This window comes from Lissotriton vulgaris, chromosome 1_1, assembly GCF_964263255.1.
Source record: "Lissotriton vulgaris chromosome 1_1, aLisVul1.2, whole genome shotgun sequence".
In the NCBI taxonomy this organism is placed as follows: domain Eukaryota; kingdom Metazoa; phylum Chordata; class Amphibia; order Caudata; family Salamandridae; genus Lissotriton; species Lissotriton vulgaris.
Window position 1 is genome coordinate 926346481 of NC_141685.1, and position 23362 is coordinate 926369842.

The following is a 23362-nucleotide window of genomic DNA, read 5'->3' on the forward strand; positions in this document are numbered from 1 at the left end:
GCCCACTTGTTAGTTACTGCAAAGAGCGGGAGCGACCCATATCTGAATTGCAGATACAACTTCCTTGCTAAGGGAGGCTGTATCAAAATCAATAATAAGACTTAAAATCCAAGAACCCATATGTTAAACTAGTGGCTTTAACTGCCTGTATCATACTGGTGTATTTATAATCTTTCACTGCTTTAGCAAGTTGTTTTTTAGAAGTGGCTACACACAATTCCTCAGGGGTAGCCCATAGATCTTCCCTGCCCATAGCGCGAAAGGAGTCCCTGACAAAAGACAACCAAGGTATACTACGCACCGCCCCCAATACCGACATTACTGCTTTTATTTCCTCCCTTCCTATAATGTCTAAGCTCAGGTGTACTCCACAACCTTCGCCAATGTAGCAGCGGTTGTGTCGAGATTAGATCCACCATAGGGAGGATGTCTAAGTCCATCCGTAGCGGTACTAGGGGTGCATTTGTTGGTAGAGCCAAGATTTGTCTGATGAACTTGTTTTCAGTAAGTGTCAGGGCATTAGATGAACAATGTCCACAGAGTTCGGCTCCATATAGGGAAGCAGACCTGGCTTGTACTTTATAAATCTCAAGCAGTGGGCTTATAGCCCTCATAACACAGGTCTTTTGGACTTTCATTATTCCCCCTATTGCCTGGGCTAATTTAAAGTTGGACTTGTCCATTTGGGGGCCCCATCCCATCTTATTATTTAAGGATAAGCCAAGATAATCAAAGATATGAACCCGCTCAAGTGGCCTATCATCCATCAAAGGGTGAGGGCAATTGGTGGAGTTAGCATTGAAGACTATGTATTTTGTTTTATTAATGTTAACTAGGAGGTTCTTTTTTTTTACAGAACTGGTTGAACTCCTTTAACACTCGCTGCATCCCCACTGATGAAGCAAGAGGAGTAGGGTGTCATCCGCAAACATTAGTGCAGGGAATTTACATGATGCTATTCTTGGGGAGTCCAGATCCTTTGCGGCAAGCAGATCTCCAATAAGACCATTTAAAAATAATGAGAAGAGGGTTGGGGCAAGCACACAACCATGCCTTACCCTCTTTCCAACAGGGAAGGGCGCTGTTAGTTGACCATTCTTGCCGTTATCTCACTCTGGCATATGTGCCCTCGTGGAGGCGTTTGAGTTGGAAACACAGATATGGTGGAACTCCCATGTCCAGCAAAATACTCCACAGCTGGTCACAGTCCACCATATAAAACGCGGACTTCAAATCCACAAAAGTGAGATACAGGCTCCCACCTTCCAAGACCACATGCTTCCAGTAAATTAACTGGAGCCTAAACAATTGGTCTACAGTTGAGATTTTGGCTCTGAATCCTGCTTGCAACGGGGTTAATACCTCTCGGTCTTCCATCCAATCTTGAAGCCTACCTAGTAGTACCCTCCCATACATTTTCTGGGTGACGTCAATAAGGCTGATTGGCCTACAATTTGCGGGCTCAATCGGGGACCCTTTTTTGAAAATAGGGACAATCTCAGCACCTGGCCAAGTGGGTGGCGCTGCAAGGCCATGAAGAATTGCATTAAAAAGTGACAATAGATATGGGGCCTACACTGTCTGCTCATTTTTGAAGAAATCCCCCGGGATTTTGTCCTGGTGCTTTGTTAGGTTGTAGCTTTGCTAAAGCTGATAATACCTCACCCATTGTACACAGCGGTATATCCCGTAAGGGTTCGAAATTAAAATCACATTGTGGAGCCTTACTGACGCTTAAGCCAGTGCACAAGCTTGAATATAGTTCTTTAAAATATAGATGCCAGGATTCTTCATCGATATTTGGGTCAACAGTGGCCCTACCTTCAGTTTTCCCCGAGTGGACCAAATTCCAAAATGTTCTGCTATCCTTTTGATCTAGAGCATTCCTAATAGCCTGCCATCTATCTGCTTCCCAATCTGTTTTAGCATTTGTGATTGTCTTCTTGACTACTGCTCTGGCTTCCCGAATACAATCCTTGTCACCCCCCTTAAGTGAGAGCAACAAAGCTTGTTTAGGTTCACTACAATCCCTGTTATACCAGGATTTTCTATCACTGCCTTGTTTAAAATTATTGGGCCCGCTCTTAAAAAAGAAACCTCCCAAAGTCTGGACCATTTCCAAGTGGATTTTTCCTAGCTCGCTGTTAGGGCCCAGACTCTATCAACCATTATAAGACTAGCTTTCTCCCGCAACGGTATATGCTTGTATATGGTTTCCGGTGATTGGTTAATTTTAGCCCCCTGGATCCGTCTCCCTCCTTGTATAACAACCAAATTATTTTGCTGCGGAGTACCTCTGGTATAACCTATGCCCCCCATCTGGAAGTTCAACACAGTGATCAAGGGATTGTGGTCACTTTCACAGCGTGCTTCAACGTTGAAATCAACCACATTGTGCCAGATCTCCACACTTAGCATTAGGTAATCAATTGTTGATGCTCGGCCAGCTGTTCCAAAAGTGGGGTGCCCCGGGTTATCTCCCAGGAAGCGTCCATTACATGCCCTTAGGGAGTGAGTCAGGGTTAATGTTGTTAACTGAAGGACTAACGGTGTCCACCCCCTAGTTAGATAAATGTTAGGGGGAGGAATTGACCATGCAGCATCACCATCACTAGTTATAGCTTGTGTGAGGCCGTTGAGGGGTTCAAAATGGCAATAAAAATCCACACCAATTATAAAGTGGGTACCCCCCTCAAATGTGCTAAGAAAGTTTGCCAGTAAATCTAGCGTCGAGGAAGTTGCAGCATACTGGACTGGCCTTGAGTAAACATTGATTATCGCTAGTTTCGGGAGATTACTATGCGACAGTAGAATACACGTGATATCTCGGCAGTGCATGTCTACTCGCTTTATCTTACATCCTAGGTGGGAACCCACCCATATACATAGTCCCCCCGATGGTCTCCCCATGGATCCCTTAAAGGCCGCCTCACAGTATGCCACAAAACCCACTCTATACTGGGAGTCTATAGCCCATGTCTCCTGGAATAGGCAGATCTCATGACAGTCAACATAGGCCCCCAATCAGGTTGGTCCATTTTGGCCATGAGGCCGGCGATATTCCATGATAGAATTCTTGAGCCACCAATAGCCAATGGTTTCCCAGATTTTCCCTCATGTTTATTTGCCAATCCCTGTAAACCAGTTCCATAGGTGTCTAACACGAATCCCTCAGAACACTGATCCACACCACCACTGTATAATTAAGTGTGTTTATATCAGTGGCGGTCACCACCTCACCCACTGTATTAAACATTGATGGTATTCTGCCAGTGATCCCCTCCTCCTCAGTGTTGGGACAAATTTAAGGGATTGGGTCCCCACCCCGTACCTCCCTAGTGATTGAACTTTGCTTAGCCATTACACCCGCACAAGTAGGCTTGGGTATCAGTCAGTCCACCAGATCCAGTACTCTGAATCTATTGCTAATCGGTACCGATGACTGTTGTCCACTGTACCTACCCCTAATACATGCTCAACTGTGGCCAGCATGAATGGGTTTAACTTGTAACTGCACAGTTACAAGGCTGATTTATTGCACTGTAAAATGTGCATGCAGTTTTATAGTGCCACCAATACTGTGCAATTCAAAATTTGGGCCTCACTCTAGTAAGAGGACCCCTGCAGTGTGAGCTTCATTTAGAAACTTTTAGTTACTTGCAAAGTGATGTTCATCCTTTGCCTTCTCATAGGTTCTTGGCATCGGATACCAGGGAGACCGGGCAGGCGGTGCGTTCGTTGTCCTTAGAGATGTTAGAAATGACCTCAAATTCAGAAAGAGGGAAGACTATCGTGTTAATCCCTAAAGAACAAGGGATTGGGATCGACCCAATAAATAACGGGAACTACAAATACAAAGCTCCTTGGAGTCCATCCATTGACTCGCACGGCCTTACAGAAAAATACAAAATCCGCTGATGATAGAGCCGAGTTGCAGGGGATTATTCATTGTTACCACAACTCCCGGATCAATACTGGTACCGCAAAATAAAAATTGCTATAAATAAATAAGATGTTTTTAATATAGTCCTGAGGAAGGTGTTCCAAACATCCAAGCACCGAAACGTGTCGACAAAACTGTTTTTAACTGATGATTGCTTATTTCTGTTCCAAGAATCATCTATTGTGATTTATGAATATATGTATATTTATTTTTATGTCTATGTGTGATGAAATGTTTATATTAAGTTCATTAATGAAACTTTTTTAATAAAAAATAATTTGGATACATCTAATGTTATGATTTGATTTACACGCAATGTACGATGAGTTGGGGATATAATTGATTCAAAAAGGTGTCAGTGTTTACAAATTACATTAATGTTTTAAGTTGTACTACACAGAAAGGAATTCTTCTTTTGGTCACGACATTTCCCGGTCCTTTCTGGGTTAAGTAGGGAAAACTCTCTCCTTTTTCTGCATCAATGCCTTCCCAGTGCCAGATGGCAGAGTTTCAAACGATCACTACTTAACAAAGGTTTTTCGCTATTCTACTTTAAAACTCTCCAATCTGTCCTGTTTTTGACTGATTATAAGGATTTGTAGCCTGCTACAACAAGTCTACTATTATTTTAGGTTGCTCAAGCATGTTCCGGCCATACACACAATTAGTGTGTGCTTAGTCCATTCAGAAATGGCTTCACATTTACAGACACATCTCACACTACCATAAAATAAATCCTCTAACTATCCTTCACTTTGAATGTCAGTCCCTCTTAAGGGGAAATGAGCGAAAATGACATGCCAAAAAGAATTGGTACAACAGTTTTATAATGTTGTTCCCATTTTATTTGGTGTGGATCTCACACCTTGATGCATACTCATAATGTTTTGTATCTTATCATGCGTGATACAGTTCCACATATTTGGAGCTATTCACATAAGTAACTTACACTTGTGTATAAGTTACACATATATGGTTATACTTTCACTTTTGAGTAACTTTACTACTTCGGTCTATTTAGAATATCAGAGTGTAAGGCTATTCAAACCTGTAGACTTAAACATCTCCACCCAATGATATAGGGAGTTTGTGAGAAGTTGGCCTGGTATATGATGTCCACTAATTAAAGTCATCACCACCCCCTTTTCTGAATCATTTTTGTCCACCATAAGCGTGGAAGGGTATACTCAGATGTGAGTCCCTTGCTCATTGCACCATCAGGATTCAAGCAAGCCGGGCCGAAGACGGCTGAAATGCCAGAAACCGGTCCCCGGTAGCTTGTTTCCTTCCCAGTATAAGAATTGGCTTGGTAGTTTGGTCTGCCCTGTCCCCATGATGCACTGGGCCAGGGTCAGACTAATTTGCATATAGCCAAGTTCTGAGCTGGGATGGTGCAGTGAGCTAAAAAACGGTGATGGATCAAGCCCTGATCTTTGGACTGGGTAAGAGTGGTCTGCTTAATTCAGACACTGTTCATCACCACCCCCTTTTCTGAATCACTAATTAAAGTGGGCACCTTGCACCAGTCCACACAACCCTTATGGCGATTTAATAGGTCAAACATAACCTTAGAAAGCTATCTAAATGGTAGCTGTGGAGAGAAACCTTGAGGCTTCGTCTTGAAGGAATGTGAAGCAGCTTTATTTTTACCAGAATGCAACCTTAATATATTGGTTAAATGAAAGGAGAACCACACAGTAGGTATAAAAATATGCATTTATTATTATAACACACCTTAAATACCCCACAGTATCTGCTACATGCAGATAAAGACAAAAGCACACAATACTGTAGCATAGAAACAAAAGTAAGTAACACTAATACACAGAGGGCACCAGGAGGCGACCAAACCATATACTAAAATAGTGGTATAAGAACCATGACTCGTCAAGACAAGTGTCTGGAGGTTGTAGAATCGCTGGAACCCCAAGGAACCACACAAGGTGAGTAAGTAGGGACCACACGGAAGACAGGTACAAAGTGAGAACACAACTGAGTGCTACGGACAATTCAATGAGAGAGTCGCGGTTGCAGTTTTAGTATTTAAGGACCCTTCCCAGTGGATTACGAAGAAACTCTTTCGAACATAGAAGGTTGGAGAGCCACCCCACCCATGGATACGAAGTACCAGAGTTACCTATCCCAAGGATGCCGGGTGCACAGGGTCAAAGTGGTGTCGGAAACCACTTTGGTTCTCAATGGGAGTCTTCACAGAAATGCCACTGTTGGAAAGATGAAAAGTGTCCGGTGGAACCCACAAGTGGGTTCTTGAAGGAAGGAAGCTGAAAGCAAAGGGGACAGAGTCTGGGTCACTCAGGAGTGACCAGGGGCTCGGTGGAAGAATGCCCACAGATGTCGGGTGCTTCAGGTGTAAGAGGAGACCTTGACTCTGCAGCCACGGGGACCAGGAGATGTTGAGGACGACCAGGAGCCGGATACGAGCTGTCCCATGAAGGATTTCGAGTGCTGATGGGTCGGAGTCCGGTGGAAGCACCAACAAGCCTTTGCAGCGGCAACCCACGAAGAAGGTCGAGGAAGGTCACGGTCTGGCCCAGCAAGGAACAGGAGACTCACCACAGCAAGGGGAGTCAGGGCGGGCCTTGAGCATCCAGGGAAGCCCAAGAAAATCAGGGCTGTCCCCCAAATGGACCCACAGGCCAAAGGCACAGGAGTCGCGAGGGGGCCTCTAGCAGTTTCACAAAACAACAGCTTGCAGGGCAGAGAGTGCGAGGAGGCTGAAGTTCTTTGTACGAAATGTGCGCAGAGGTTGACGCTATCGATAGCCCAATGCACTTGGTAGAGGAACACCAACAAGCACATGCACTCGCAAATGTACGCGGTGCACAGGGGTTGGGGTTAAGTGGTCCCCACAAGGGATACTGGCCTCAAACTCAGTGAGAGGGCAGCTCGAACTCAAGGAATGTAGGAACCCACCTCCTGGAGCCTTCGGAGCTCAGGATCAGCAGACCGGTCATTGCGTTATGGTGCCTGCGAATGCAGGGAGTGACTCCTTCACCCCAAGGGAGATACTTCTTGTCCTTGATGCTCCACAGGTTCTGCACTGAGCCTGTATGGTACAAGGGCACAGACAATGCTTTGGACGGAGAAGGAGATGAAGTCGGGCCCAGTCGAATTCCAGAGAGTCCAGACAGTCGAAGGTCAGTGGTTTCTTGATCAGACTCTTGTCCAGGTCGAATCTAGGGTCCTACAGCCAGGTAATCCCTTTTGTACCAAAGGGAGGGGGTTGGGCAGATTTAGGGGACCCTCCCAGGGGAGGGTCAGGACAGTGGGGAGAATACTCCCATATCCTTTGTCCAGTTTTGCGCCAGAGCAGGAGCCAACAGCTGCCAGGACTGGATCGAACTGGACTATGCACAGGGACACCAAGTGTGCCCCAGATGTAGACTTTCAGGCACTTTGGTAGTGCATCCACCCAGCCCCAATACACTTAATACTGTCTGGGAGGTGGTCACACCTCCCTGTGACAGGATGCCAAGTGTGTCCTGCTTTCCCCTGCTTGAGCTTGGCTCAGCAGCAGGAGGGCAGAAATGTGTCTCTGGTCGGCAGCAACCATTTTGTGCTGCCCAGGTCAAGAAGGCTGGTACCGGGAAGACCAGTGAACCCGAGAAGCTTGCTTCGGAAGGGTGGAATCATACCTCCCTGTTACATGCGCCAGATCGAGCACAACATACCAATACGTTACTGTCCATCGGAGATAAACCACATCTCCCATCATGCCTTGAGCAGCACGTTTTTGACGTTGTAGGCATTCTACTTAGTGCACCCGTACATGGAAACAGTGTCGGAAATTCCTAGTGTCTTGGAAGATACCGTAGTGAGGAGTGCTGTTGTTCCTATTCCTTAGTCACCGTCCCGACCTACTGGATAAAACTCCTTTGTTGGCGAGCGCAGCCTGCGTCTCATTCGGAGGAGACAAACTCATCTGCATTACGTTGTCGATCTGCATTTTCGGCCGTTGGTCCTCCGTTGGTGAACCTGCGTCTGTGGCTTATGCGGAGGACGGTTTTTTCATTTGCTATTGTTCCTGGCTGGTCCTCCGTTGGAGAGCCGGCGTCTGGCGGCTCATGCGGTGGACGGTTGTTTCTTTCTCCCTCAAGATTACTCTTTGGTGGGAGCTCTGACCCACATTAGGATATCGAGCAGCAATTCGGTCGTTGTTACGCTTTGTGTCCTCCGTTGGAGAGCGTGCAGTTGCAGCTCATGCGGAGGACGTTTTTGGGCTTTTGAATTTACCTGTGCTCGGCATTGTCGGCCATGTCCTGTCCTCTGCTGGTGAGCGGTGGTTACGTTCGTGCAGAGGACGATTGACCAAGGGCTGAACACACTTGTAATAGACTTCTGGAAGGCAAAAGAGGTACTGTTTATTCTGGGTTTTTTAGGGGTAATCCTGTATGTTTTCCCACAAACTACCAGAACAGTGGTTCTTCTTGACATTTCATGTGTGCTATTCTACCGAAATATAACAGGAATGTATGAGGTGCAACATGGAGGAGTTTAAAGCATTAACCCCTTGGCCGCGGCAGTAATTCTGCGGTGGGGGGTTGGTCGTGACGGAACCATTCAGTCACGGGCGCGCTGTGCTTGTGACGGAGTGGTTCCGTCACGGCCCCGCCCGCTCGATAGAACGCGCTGCGCAGGCGTGGAATTGATGGTGCGCAGGTGCGGCAGCCAGGCAGGGACTGAACCATTCCGTCACCAGCACAGCGCATCCGTGGCAGGTGACGGAGTGATTCCGTCACCAGCACACAGGGAGTTAAGAATCCACAGCATGGTATGTTTCAGCATTTATATTACCTTGGTACCTTTGACAATTGGGCATGTGAATAGGGTTCATTCATTCGCATTATTCTTTCCTTTACTACAGTTGGATATAGTCTATGACATCGCCACCCAGAATACACCTTATTGCTGGAAGAGAATTATCATATTACTTTACAGTTATAGCCTAGAATTTAGATTAGAGCTTTTATTCATGGTATACTATGGAGCAATAGTTACATGATTTCTGGTTTGTCGTTTCAGATCTCCCTCCCTGCTGTTTATTTCCTTACCTTCCCTCGCTTGATCCTTCCACTGACCTATTAAAAGCAATCTAGGCTTGGTTAGATCAAGAGGTGGACCCCTCTGAGCATCACTCTGATCCTGAGGACCGCACAGCTAACACTCCCACACCGGTTAACGGTGTGGGGGTACGATTCCAAGGTGTCTGATACCAAACACAACATGTTTTGTTGCAGCCGTTTGAGATAGCATTTTACCTGAGCATATAATGCACCTCTACCTATATGTCTGGCTGCGTCCCTGACAACCCAGGAGAATGGTCTCCGAAGGCTGCAGAGGGGCTCGGCTAATGCAGGGGCACCCTCTCACATAAAACCCAGCACCCTGCCTTCAGGATTGTCAAGGCCTGCTAGAGGGGTGACTGATAGGTTTTAAGTGTAGTGACCTATAGATATAGTACCAGCTTACACAGGTTGCAATGGCAGGCCTGTAGTTCCGTTTGTTTTTTGCATGGCCTCTCATGGGTGGCAGAATACATGCTGCAGCCCATGGGAGACCTCAGGGGTACCTATGCCCTGGGTACATGAGTACCATATACTAGGGACTGACAAGTGTATCCCAGTATCCAATCTGGAGTGTACCCAAGTACATTCTTAACATTTTAAGGAGAAAGCAGATAGACTGGGGTCTTGATTAGCAGGATCCCAGTCAGACTCGTCAAAAACAGTGTAATTTCAAGCAAAAATTGGGGGTAACCATAAGAAGCAGATCCTACTTTCCTACAGAGGTGGAACCAAATTTCCGAGTCTATGTTACTACTGCCAAAAATGAAACAGCAGTAAGTACAACATCACACATCATTAATCAATGGCAGTGCAACACCCTCCTTCAGAAAATAATGGAGATAAGAACTTAAAACTCAATTGGAAATGATCTTGAATTATATTTCATTAATGCCTATTAATGATAATAAAAGACTATTAACCTAATACATTACCACAAGGAGATCTCCACCCCAACTATGGAGACACCGTAAGGTAAAGTACAGGGAAAAGTAAAAGTTTATTAAAGTAACCAAAAATGTGTAAATATGTTAAAAAATTGTAAACTAATTTTAGATCTTTATTTTACATGTACCTCGCGGTCGAACCACTAGCCATACAACTGCGGCAAGAGGGAGTACACTGGGGCATTCCCATCACAGACACCGTGCATAGCGTCTCCATGTACGCAGACGATCTCTTACTATACATACGGGACATCACAGACGATCTAACGCCTATTTGGGTGACACTTACAGAATTCGCGGAAGCCTCAGGACAAAAGGTAAACTGGGACAAATCCACAGTGTACCCCTTCCATCCGAATCTGCCCCCCCCCCCCCCACCCCCAAGACATATGGATGGGCAACCAGAAGGTGGCCTGGAGTGCGGAAGCCCCCCGCTACCTCGGGATCCGCCTTTACCATTCCCTGACCAACATCTTTGAAGCCAATCACCGTAGGGCACTGGCTGGCATCAGATCGGCAATCGGATTGTGGAGCAGCCTCCCGTTAGCCCCGATCGGCCGAGTGGCTTTAGCTAAAATGATAATGGTCCCACGTTGTTATACCACTTCACGAACTTATCAGTGATCCCACCCAGAACCTTCTTTCGTGACCTAAACTCGCTTCTCAGCACATTAATCTGGGGATCTAGCAGACATAGAATAGCATTGAAGAAACTGCAATTACCTACTACACAGGGAGGACTGGGAGCTCCATCATTCGAGTCCTATTTCCTAGCAGCAGAACTTCAATGGTTATCTTATTGGACGGCAGGCAGGCACACCAGCGAGACACATACTATGACTGGTCGAATATCTGTCCCAGAACTCAATCGCCTTCTGCTACCCGGTACTAAGCCAAGGCGTACGTACCCCCTACAAGTAGCAGCAGCACGCCAATGCATGCTAAGAGTGCATCGCATGTCAAGGGGACACCCCCATACTCCCCTATGCTCCCGCTAGTCGCATGGCTTAAACGTGAAAACCCTTACACGACTAACATGCTAACCGCATGGACAGAATGCGGGATCACCGACATGGAGTCCCTATTAGAGTATGGACAGGTCAAACCATTCCAACACCTTATGGACGAGTAAGGTCCCCCCCTGGGCCAGATCCTACTGTACCGCCAACTCCTCGAGAGCTACCGTCCATATCACTATATCTCGGCGGGAGCCAAACACACATACGGTCATACATACGGTCTTGCACATGGGAGTGGGGCGAGACCTAGTCACGTGGCTTTATAAAGCCATCCGTGAACTCACGAACGAACCCTCAACGACTTTACGCACCACCTGGGAGGATGAAATTGGGCGTCCACTACATGAGAAAGAATGGGTCGGAACTCTTGAATACCCCAGAAAAGGTATCCAGAAACGCACGCTTTAAAAACATACAATTTTATATACTCCACAGAACGTATCTGACACCGGCGCGCCTGTAAAAATTCTACCCCGAGACACAGTTCCTTTGCCCCAGATGCCAATCGCAGGAAGCAGACTTTCATCATATGTTTTGGAGTTGCCTCACAATTCGATCCTTCTGGCAAAATATTCACGGCTCCCTGGGAGACCTCACAGGGCTTACATACCTAAACGCTTGGGAAGCTAGCGTGCTAGGCATATTCCGGACACAGAAACATCACAAAGTGCACCTTCGCTTTACTTCGCTAGTCATTTTACAAGCTAAGAGGAGCATAGCCATGCACTGGTGACCCCCCCACAGGACCCCCGCTTACGGCATGGGTGGGAGCACTACACAAATGGGCGGCCGCAGAGGAGGAGGCATTACGCGAGGAAGAGGTAAAGGGGATACGTAAGCAGCCATCTCCATGGAGTGGGCCCTATTGTTACACCGCTTCAAGCAATCATTGCCCAATGAGGATCTGGGCGACGGTACGCCCATACCAACAGACCGCCAACCACCGGCGCAAATCACAACCGCAAACATTGGACTCTTCCTGACGGCACATTTGTAATGCTGTCAGTTGCACCACACACCACACCACACTAGGCGGTCAGACTCTGAAATAGGTTCGAACGTAATCATCCCCACGATTCTACAGTACACCTCTGCATTGATTTGTGAGACTCACAACACCCAGACACCACATCTGATACCTATACCCAGTAATTCCATGAACCCTTTCCCAGTTATTATACCCCTGTTCTGTATGGCATTTACACAGCCCCAAATATCACCGCTGACAAAATGTCTACGGATCAGCTTCACATGTAGATAACGGTATAATAAGCTGTAGCAGATGAAGTATATCACTTAAATGCATGTATTTGTATTGCAAATTGTCATGGTAAACTATAAATGCCAATAAAAATATGTTTTAAAAAAAAAATCTTTATTTTACATGTAGAACAAAATCACAAGTATGGTTGTACTATTAAATTAAACTGTTAAATAATATATAAATATTAAATAAAAATTCTCAACCAAAGTAGAAAAAAATGTGTGTTAGAACTGGGGGTCTCTAGTTGGCAGAGGTAGGTACCAATGTCCAAATAGGGACCCTTGCTTCTAGTCAGGACGAGGAGATAACCCTCTTAGATAACCCCTGCTCGCCCTCAAGGTAGCTTGGCCTGAGCAGTCTAGGCTAACCAGAGGCGATGCGTTAAGTAGTTGTACCAACACTCACAGTAACACAGTGAAAACACCACAAACTGATTCCACAACAGTTTAGGAAAATAAAGATATTTATTCTAAACTACACAAGACCAAAAACGTCAAAAATCCAACATACGCAGTTCAAGGATATGGTTTCGAAAGAGTTCTTCAGGTTGTGATCAAAGTTCTTTAAGTTGCGTTAAAATAATCCACAGATGCGTGAAAAGTTCACAGTTGCGTCACGTTTACTCACAGTACCTTTTAGATGCAACAAAGTTCCACAAGCAGGAAGCTGGTGCGGTGGAAACAAGCGATGCGTTACTCCTGAGACCCTGGGGAGGCGATGCGACAGCCCCGCTGCAGCAGCGGGCATGTTGCGACGAATCCGATCTGTATGGGGAGGAAGGCAGCTTGCGTAGGTTCCGGTGCGTAGGTTCCGTGGGAAGTCTGTTCTCGCAAAGGCACGATGCGATGATCTCGTAGGGGCTGCGACGATCTCCGGGGCGACGATGCGCGGTCCAGCGGTGATCCTCTCTCTTGCAGCTCCTCGGAGAGATGCTTCTGCAGCGATATCTGCAGCGACGTGATGCGGTCCGCAAGCAAGCGGCGCGGCGTTCTCACCCAGACGACAGGCTCTGCGACGACACTCGCAGCGATGTTCGATTCTCCCGCACCGGTCTGGTGCGTCCCGCAAACGAAGGGTGCGTCGGCCTCGGCAGCGATGTCAGGTGCTGCGCCGATCTCGACCTTCGTAGCGGCGGGAAACTTCTCGCACTGTCGGGGATGCGCTCCGCAAGCGAGCGAGGCGACACTTTTCAGCTTCACAAGTTTCTCAGCTTAGTCTCAAGCTTCCCAGCTCGGGTTCAACTTCTAGAGGCCCCACAACTGGATCAAGCCCTCTACGAAGGACAGAACTCTCTCAGCCGAGTTCAGGGAGACTGGGGGTGAAGTCCTTTTGTTCCTGGGACTTCGGAAACAGGGAGCCAGCTCTTCTCAGGCCCTTGGAGATTCCTTCAAGACAGGGGACACAGCTCACAGCAAAGTCCTTCCCCTCTCCTTGGCAGCAAAGCAACAGCAGGTCAGTCCAGCAGAGCAACAGCCGGACAGTCTTCCTTCTTCAACTACAGCTTTCTCCTTGGCAGAGGTTCCTTCTTGATTTCCAGGATGATCTAATTTTCTGTTGTCAGGGGTCCTGTACTTATACCCCGAAAGTCTTTGTTCTCTCTGTGCATGTGGGCCCTGAGCCCGGTCTGAACCAGTTCTGGGTGGATCTTGAGCACTTTGTTTTGCTGGCTGCATCTTTCCTTTCAGAGTGAGGGGCAGAGTCCTCAGCCGCCCAGCAGGAGGTGGAGCCAGCATTGTGGCAGGCAGGCGCAGCCCTATTCAGCCCAGGTGCTAACTCCTCCCACCACTCAGGTAGCAATTGCTCCACTCAGCCTAGTGCTGACTCATCCAACCTCTGGGGGGATTCCCCAGCCCCTGTCACTCACAAACCAGACAGTCAATATACAAACAGTCTCAGGCACACAGAAGGGTCAGACAAGAGAACAGCAACTTTCTAAAAGTGCTGTCCTCAAACACAGGATCTAAAAACCACCTTTCCTAAAAGATGCGTTATTAAATTCTGAGTTCAGGGATACTAGATACTTATGTCCTATCTTGTTCCTATGGGAAGAAATGCCGTTAACCACTGTAGCTGGCATCCCCCATGTTAACCTATGGAGCAAGATAGCCTTACAATAGTGAACAACGAATATGGCTGTAATTCACTACCAGAGCATGTTACCTGCACTAGTACATGCTCTACCTTTCACATACACGGCACCCTGCCCAGGGGGGTACCTTGGGCCTTCCATAGGGGTGGCTGATGTGCACGAAAAGGGAAGGGTTAGGCCTGGTCAGCGGGGACGCGGACCAGGAGGACGTGGCAGTTCTAAACTGCCCGTAGGCGCTGCAGTGGCAGGCCCGAGACACCATTTTAGAGCTACTCCTGTGGGTGGCACAATCAGTGCTGCAGGCCCACTAGTAGCATTTGTCATCACCAGCCCTGGCACACCCAGTGCACTTTACTAGGGACTTCATGGTGATACAAATATGCCAAACATGTATATCCTATCAGAATAACAATTTACATAGGGAGCACTTACACTCTGGCACTGATCAGCAGTGGCAGAGTGTCCAAAGCATCTAAACCAGCAAAAACGAATCCAGCACAGCATCAAAAATACAGGAGGCAGAGGCAGAAAGAGAGGGGTAATCACGCCAAAAGATGTCAGGTCTAACAATGTGCATTAATAGTTATTAAAGTAATGTACAAAATATTTTAATAACAATTCATGACAATTTATAAATTCAAACGGGGTGCCAAAATATTTGATACTTCTACTTTTTTTAACATTAAATGATATTTATTCATATTTTAAATAATTTAATTTGACATTATTTCCTAAGGTTTTTTAAAAGTACTGTGGTCATTATTTTCTAAGCAAGGGTGTTGCAGTACAAGTTGTTGCCATTGTGGTTCTGGGCTAAAAATGTACCATTGTTTTGTGTCCCTTTTTGGATGCAATAACTTTAGAAGTGCAGTTTGTGAACAGCACTTCAGTTACTCTTTTGTGGGTGGGTTCCTGAAACCTAGGTTGACCAGGCATCATGGATTTGATGGAACAGGCCGGTTTCGGACCACTTGTTTCAACAGATTTCACTAACTTTACTACTTGTTCTATAATTTAGAGAGGGTCTATTGAACAAAATTGAGCCTTTCTGAAATTAACTGCGTCTGTGTAAAAGTTGTATTTAATGTATTCCACATGATGCCTCCTTGTCTGTGTTTGTTACTTTAGTGAGTGTTGTATTTTAAGTCATACTGCTCCCTCGGTGGATGTAAAATTGTAGTCCTACTTCTATTTCTTTACATGTTTACAGATTTTTTAAACCAAAACGAGTCACCCTACCTAAATCTCTCCCTAACGCCCTCCCATAAGACCACCCATTTAGTAGTAAGTATGCCCCTTTTGTCCAGTCACCCTCCCACCCATTGCCACATTTACTACTAAGGGCCTGATTACAAATATGGCGGTGCAGGAGCGGGACGGCACGTCGGCTTACAAGTTGTAATCTGGGTGCGAGGTCCTGCGGTGGCTGGCCCATAGTGATACCTATCCAAAGGCTCATAGGAGTGCCTTAGAAAGGTAGAGCTGCGAGTCAGCCATAGTGTGTTCCAGCACAGCATGCACTGTAAAGTATATGCTGTGCTGGAACAGAGGATGAATGCAGACATGTGGCACACATGTGCTCCCCTGTATGCATCGCAAAGGCCCTGGGGCAACAGGGGACCCTATAGGGCCCCCTTAGTTGACTTCACCACCCTTTGTATGACGGTCTTGATGGAGCAAGGATTCGCACGAGAAGCGACTTGCTTGAATTCATGAACATCAAATAACCCTAACTATGTAATCAACATGTTTGTCTTACTAATTTGCCCCTTTTTTTATCATTATTGGGTATCCGATTGAAGCTTGCTTATGTGTTTTCTAATCCTAATATGCTTGCATTAAAAATGGCTGCTGCTACGCGGGAATTTCTACTGCGCATGCGTCTGTCATACCCACGTGACATGAAGTACTCGCAGATTTGGAGGGAAATCTGTCGCATCTGCGCACTAGTGCTAATATGGCTGCTCTGTGTTCTCGCATGCGAGAGGCATGCACTGCTGCTTTTGCTAAGCTGTTCGTTCTGCCTAATCCTAATGCTATACTTTATTATAAAGTAATGGGTATAGTGTAGAAATTCATGGTATACAGTGTATTCATTTATTCTGTGTTCTAAAACGGTTTCTTTTCCATTTCATGTTGCACTTTGAAACTTGGCCTGTCTGGTAACGCTGTACTCCATCTTTGTTGAAACTGAGGCTGCGCGAGCTTCTCCAGTCTCAGGAACAAGTGACTGACTGAGAAGATGCTCCTGGGAATCTGCCCGATGAACTCAAAAATGTACAATGTATTTGTCAATAGAACATCCATTGTTATATGAAATGAAGACATCATGAGAACCTGAAATTGATGGGCATGAACATAAATTTGAATAGGAGACGGCAAAATTCAAAATACGAGGTGGTGTGATGACCCGTCCTCCTACTTTGTCCAATCAAAATTGGGGATCCTTACACTTGCAACATTTGGGGGGTGGTGCACTGACCTGGAAAACAGTATAACTAGCGTAGGTTTAGCTAGAGAAATTGTCCGACTAGCTGACCTGCCACTGACCCAACGCACTCAATAGGTGATAAAGAGCAGAGGGCTGCGGAGCACTCTGTTGGGAGGTTTGTTGACCCATTCGGGGTTCTGGAAAGTGGAAGTGCTGGCGAAGCACTTTGCTGGTGAAAGCTGTAATCCAATTGAGGTTTTGGTTGATTCCTTGCAGAGAGGGAGTAGCGCAGGCGTTGCAACTGAAACTGCGGGTGCTGGTCTTAACTTTTGGTGGTTTGGTTCTGATCCAAATTCTGGGGTTATCCTGTCCTGATTTTCTGATCTGCACCTGCTGGTCTACTGGCACTGAAATCTTCGGGGTTCTTCTGTCCTTTTCAACGGACCCGTCAAATGCTAAATGTTTTTCCATGATTGCATAATTGTTCCCTTTCTTTACCCTCCCTTTAAGGAGTTAAGCTTGATTATCTGAATTTATAGAGTGTTCCAATTTTACCTTCCTTTCTAAGAAACCCCTCACTCACCGACCTGGTCGGTGACATGCTTCATCATCGGGGTCCACCCTGACAGCCGAGTGCCATCAGGGTGTGCTGCGACACCTGGACTACAGTGGAGCGGGTATTTTGTGTGTGAAGTGCAAAAAAATGTTAAAAAATGTCCTGGTATACTTGTATAGAGAATTTTATTAACAAGAACTGGACAATATTAAAATATGTGTGTGGATACGTTTAGGTGTTATGACCATATGTATCTGTTATGTGTGCGGTCTACATGTTTCAACCCGTTTGCTGGAAGAGTTCCGGGTTTTCGTCAGGACCAAAAAGGGGAAATGGGTGGTCAGGACACACTAACGCCCTGCCGGTCCCTATTTCCCTGTGCACAACTGACAATTATGTCAGAGTGAAAAAGCTCGTAAACAACAGTGGTTGAGCTGAGATAGCAAAAAAAGACTCCTATTTAGGGTCTTTTTGGCCTCACGGGGTGGAGGGAAGGTAAAACCATGCTGCCATATTAGTTTAGCTGGTTGTTAAGTTCTAAGTACCTACTCGCCTCTCCGTGCTTCGAGCACGGAGAGGCGAGTAGGTACTTAGAACTTAACAACCAGCTAAACTAATATGGCAGCATGGTTTTACCTTCCCTCCACCCCGTGAGGCCAAAAAGACCCTAAATAGGAGTCTTTTTTTGCTATCTCAGCTCAACCACTGTTGTTTACGAGCTTTTTCACTCTGACATAATTGTCAGTTGTGCACAGGGAAATAGGGACCGGCAGGGCGTTAGTGTGTCCTGACCACCCATTTCCCCTTTTTGGTCCTGACGAAAACCCGGAACTCTTCCAGCAAACGGGTTGAAACATGTAGACCGCACACATAACAGATACATATGGTCATAACACCTAAACGTATCCACACACATATTTTAATATTGTCCAGTTCTTGTTAATAAAATTCTCTATACAAGTATACCAGGACATTTTTTAACATTTTTTTGCACTTCACACACAAAATACCCGCTCCACTGTAGTCCAGGTGTCGCAGCACACCCTGATGGCACTCGGCTGTCAGGGTGGACCCCGATGATGAAGCATGTCACCGACCAGGTCGGTGAGTGAGGGGTTTCTTAGAAAGGAAGGACTCTCTTCTTTTTTCACTTCATTCATTCCATTCAGACTGCTTTAACTAAGCTTTTTCTGATGGTACTCCTCTCTTGTTTTGTTTATTATTGATACCTAGGGGATCAGGAGTACTCTCCGTTCACCTTCGTGAACAAAATCCCTTTCTCTCTCTTTTGGTTTATTGTGTCCAATTTTACCTTCCCCATAGTTATGTGCAAAAATTGAATTTCAAGATTGCATATGGTGTTCTCTTTTTCCAAACTGTTAATAATTGCGAAAGTTCTTGGTTTAGTATATTCCATTTCTTTACCCTCCTTTAGTCAAATTACGAAAGTCTGTTTCTCGAAATAGCATGTTCCCTGTTTTTACCTTCCCTTTATTTCGTTGTTTGCTAAATGGTTGGCATAATATATCTTTTGCATAGTTATACACTGTTTCTAATCTTGGTTATTGATAGTTAATTGCTTTTAATTTGTGGATCATGACTTTTGATGATGATTAGATAAAGAGTTTAAACTTACCCTGAGTCTGTGGTTATTATAGGAGTGCAAATGTTATTGTATTTTTGACTGCCTTCTTTACAACTAACTCCCTGATCCATGTGGTCATAGGTACCAGTGACAAGGATTGGTAAGTCAATGGTATAGGAATGGTGGAAATAAAATAACTGGTAGTAGAGTGTTGGTAACCAGATTAAGTATATGTGTGTAATTGAATTATGGGCCCAGGTGAGTATTAGTAAAATTATAGTCGGGTGACCTGCACGTCTCACCGCCTTGAACAGGATGGCCGACAGCCAACTCATAATATGCTTGGTGGTGCGGCAGAGAGACCACCAAGCATACTGCGGCCTCAGACCGCTGCACCAGGACTAGCAGATCCTTGGAGGTTGTGGCAGTCCTAATGTGGTCCGACTGCCATAGTTGTAATACGGTGGACGGACCACTGGTGAGGGGGTCCCGAACTCCGCCGCGAGTATGATGTTCCTATGGACCGTCAAGTAGTAAACTTAGAAATGCGAGTATCTCTCTATAGAAAAAATAGCAGGTCGAGATTTACCCTTGTAGGTATGTGAATAGAAACTTAGTACTGCCATTTTAGTACTTCTAAAGTACTATAAATTGCAATATTGTGAATAGGCTCCATTGTGTGAAAGTGGCACAACTTAAACTGCAGTCCCAAAAGGGAATTTGTCTTGAACCATTGTGCACTGAGCATGGAAAACTGTCAGTAGGCATTTCTTCACTACCAGTGTTGGAAAGTAGGGACACCACCCTGGATCAAGGCTCTGGTAGCTATTTCTGGCCGGATCTGGGATCCGGCAACCCACAGAAACAGGCTTTGTTCTGGTCTCCTTTTCTGACACAATGACACAATTCAGCAGTGCCTGCTCTTTGCCTGCATTCCATTTGGTGCAGTAGAGGGAACAAGGGTTTTCTTATTTAAACTTCCAGCTAGGCACAAACCAAAGGCCTAATTTAAAGGACAATCAGCTTTCCTTTTGATTGAGTGAAATACTGGTTGAGAGCTAACTGGAGCCCAACACCTACACGCCAAAGCAATGGAAGAAAACAAGGGCGCAATGGATGTTATTGCTTCACAAGCTATTTATTATCACATATATCCCTATTGCCAATTTCTTTGCAGCAAATTAAAAAAATAAACATAGAAGTTGACTGTCAGACTCTGCTTTTCAAATTCCGCCCTTCATGGATCCACCCCCTTTCCCCAGCCACACTTTGACCCTCAACTAATGTGCTTCCGGAGGAATATTTTTTCCAATGATATTGCCGGCACTACCAAATGACTAAATTAGGGACTCACATCAGAGATTCGAAATGTGTTATTTACCTTAGGTAACTCGTTTTAACCCACGTCTTTCATTCGAGGTATACTTGAATCTACACAAAATACAAGAAACAAAATTGTTTTACATTGAGAAGCTGGAAAACGAATAAGGACTGCGTGGTGCATGTTCGTCGTCTAAAACACATAGGCGTGGTCAGTAGAAAGGTTAACTGGCGTTAACGTGGCCCCGCACTCACCTTCAGGGGCATCCATGCCATGGTCCATCGCTAGTTCTAGCGCCAAGTAAGGGCTCTGCCCTTCTAATTTCCCGTGGTTCTTCAAGATCACGTTGTTACCAAGGTGAATTTGGTCCGCGGGGTCGAGGTAGTTCTGAGGAAGACAGTCGGGAGCGAGGAAGAAAACGACGAGTAAACACTTCGGCCAACAGAGTAGCCGAAAAAACATGGCGCCTCCTCCCATCATACTTATCGCGGGGTTACGGCACAGCGCGCTCGCCATAGAGACTTCCCTCAAAAACGTTCGGGCGCTAAGGATGGGTGGCAACAGCGGGCGCTGACGTGAGGTCAGCTGATAGTCAATCGCCAACCAACTGAGCGCGCTAAACTATTCCCCGGTAAGAAATGTTTCTTTTTTGCAGCTTTATAGAGCGCCAACTTGACAAAAGGGCACGTGAGCTCTTTACAGGAGCCCCAGATTACATTGCACAAGGTCAGTGCCATTTACATTTATAATTTACAATTACATTGCCCACGGTCAGAGTAATTTTTTAGGAGTTTTTGGCAAGTAGACTCCGAATAGGGCATAACACAGATCATTATGCTGGCACGTCTTTCATTAAACAATTAATTGAAAGACTTTCCCACCTGATAATCATTTTAGTCCTCCCACGATAGCTTCAACCCTAGACTTATTCAACGCAGCACTGCAAAGTACCATGCATCAGGGGTTAGACTAACGCATTAATGTAGTGCAAATGTGCGCATCACCACACTAAAATGCGTTAGTCATGTATAATTAGAGCCCCTCAGATTTTGTACAATGATGAGGCAATGGATGTAATTGCATGGCTAAAAGCCCATTGCCATTTGTGGGTGGGCGTCATTAGTCGCTCCACTGTGGAGGGTTTGGGGTGTGAGGATGACCAGAAGGGGTCATGGGGTATGCGACTATGGGAGGCGGCAAAGCAAGGCCCTCTTTAAAGGTAGGCTGGCGCCTGGTGGCGGTCTCTTTCTCCCCTGATTGTGCAATATGGAGGTCGCTGGCTGGGGGGGAATGGCGTAGCAATGGGATTAGTTCTGTTGGAAAACTCAGCATTGGTGAGCTCTTTTACCATATTACTTACCCCATTATATTTTCGTCTGCTGGGCATGGTGCATCACTTATCCAGCAGGGGAGTGCTAAGGGAAGCTGTGCAAACTCAATTTCCTTGTGATGTTGCGGGGCGTTGGGGGACACAGCCCAATCTGTTATGGCCGGTGGGACACGGCCATTACTAACACTTAAGACACAGGTATTGGCTATATGTCCTAAGTTGGAGTCCTGGCGCTAATGCAAAATTATAAGTGCTTTCTGCCAATGCGCTGTAAAGTCCATGGCTCGAGGTGCCAGGGGTCGGGAAAATCAGAAATGTGAGCAGTTAACCTTTTTAGGTCGAACCTGAGCTCTGCTCTACGAGGCATGCTGTATTTGAGTATGGACTTGAAGTCCCACCCTCTCTCTGCTCCTATTTTCAATTGGTTTGTGTCGAGTGGTCGAAGTGGGAAAAAAATAGTGGGGGAACTGTGGGCGGAGAAACAGGGGGCTGGAATAACCAGAGGATTGGTTCAGTGGGTGAAGCCAGAGGTGTGGCGAGAATGTGCAAAGCAACCCAATTTCTTTTATTTGTTTGGCAGCTCACTGACCAGTTACAGCTTATTATGTTATTTAATTCAGCCAAAAGATGCACATGATTATTTAAGGTTTAATATGAGCTATTGACTTGAAAATACATTCACAAAGTGAGATATGCTTTCAATCACAGAATGTACCGTGCAGTGTTTTGCTGGTTCTTCCCAAGTGCAGAGCCCTCACACACTTCACCTGTTCGCACACATAAAGAACCTCGAAGCTGGGGAATAGAATTCGAGCCTCGGCAAAGACCCTCAACCATCCTGTGAATCTAAGCAAGTTACTTCGAAAGTGAAAGCACGCATGGCTCGCTAAACATAAGCAAAAGCATGTTGTGCCTGTAGTAAGAACAAGCACCTAAAGGTGAACACAGAGTGTGTCCAGAAAAAACATCACAGCGCGATGCAAGCAGAGTTGATGGAAGCCGGTGTGTTTAAAGTTAGAAAAACAAGCGCATGAAAGAAAGCACATGCATTAGAAGGGAATGCAAATAAAATGAGCGCGGCCGCGAAAAAGACACGCACTCTTGTGGAGGTGTGTTGGAGGGGACGCGCCTTGAAATGAAAGCAGGAAGGTCGGAAACTTGAGCCAAACCATATGTACCAGGTGCACCGCTGCTGGCTCACAACAGAAGAAGCATCAATCTCTTAGCTTTATGGGGCCACGTGTTTCTAACTAGCGTGGTACACATGGCCCCATAAAGATAAGAAAGTGCTTTGCGACAGTAGCAAAGCAGGCTACCCAGTCCGGATCGGAGGCAAAAGGGCATCAACAAAAACCCTCATTTCCATTGGCAGGCCACCGTTTAGCATAAACGGTGACGCCAGCCAATGGAAATGAATGGCGGGGCTTCGAGTCCCCTTCTGAATTCTCCTCTCTCACTATATCTCTCGCGGAGCATGCAGCGCATGGGCTGCAACGCTAGGCGAGACCTAAAAATGTCAAAATAATAAAGTATCAGAAAATATACTGCATTACGCTGCTGCCTTTTTTTGCTGCATAATTTATTCAACACTGCAACACAATTTTGTCCTCCTTTACTGCCTAATTCCAATGGCCCCCAAGCAGGCAGCACATGTTAAAAGTGCTTGTGCAAGAAGCAGAAAGAGTATGAAGTTTGTGAACTTAGTTTGGTGTGCGTGCAAATCCTGCATTGCAGATCCCTGATGAGTTGCAGCTAATACTGTTGAAAGAAAGTTAATGGAGGTACCTATGGGT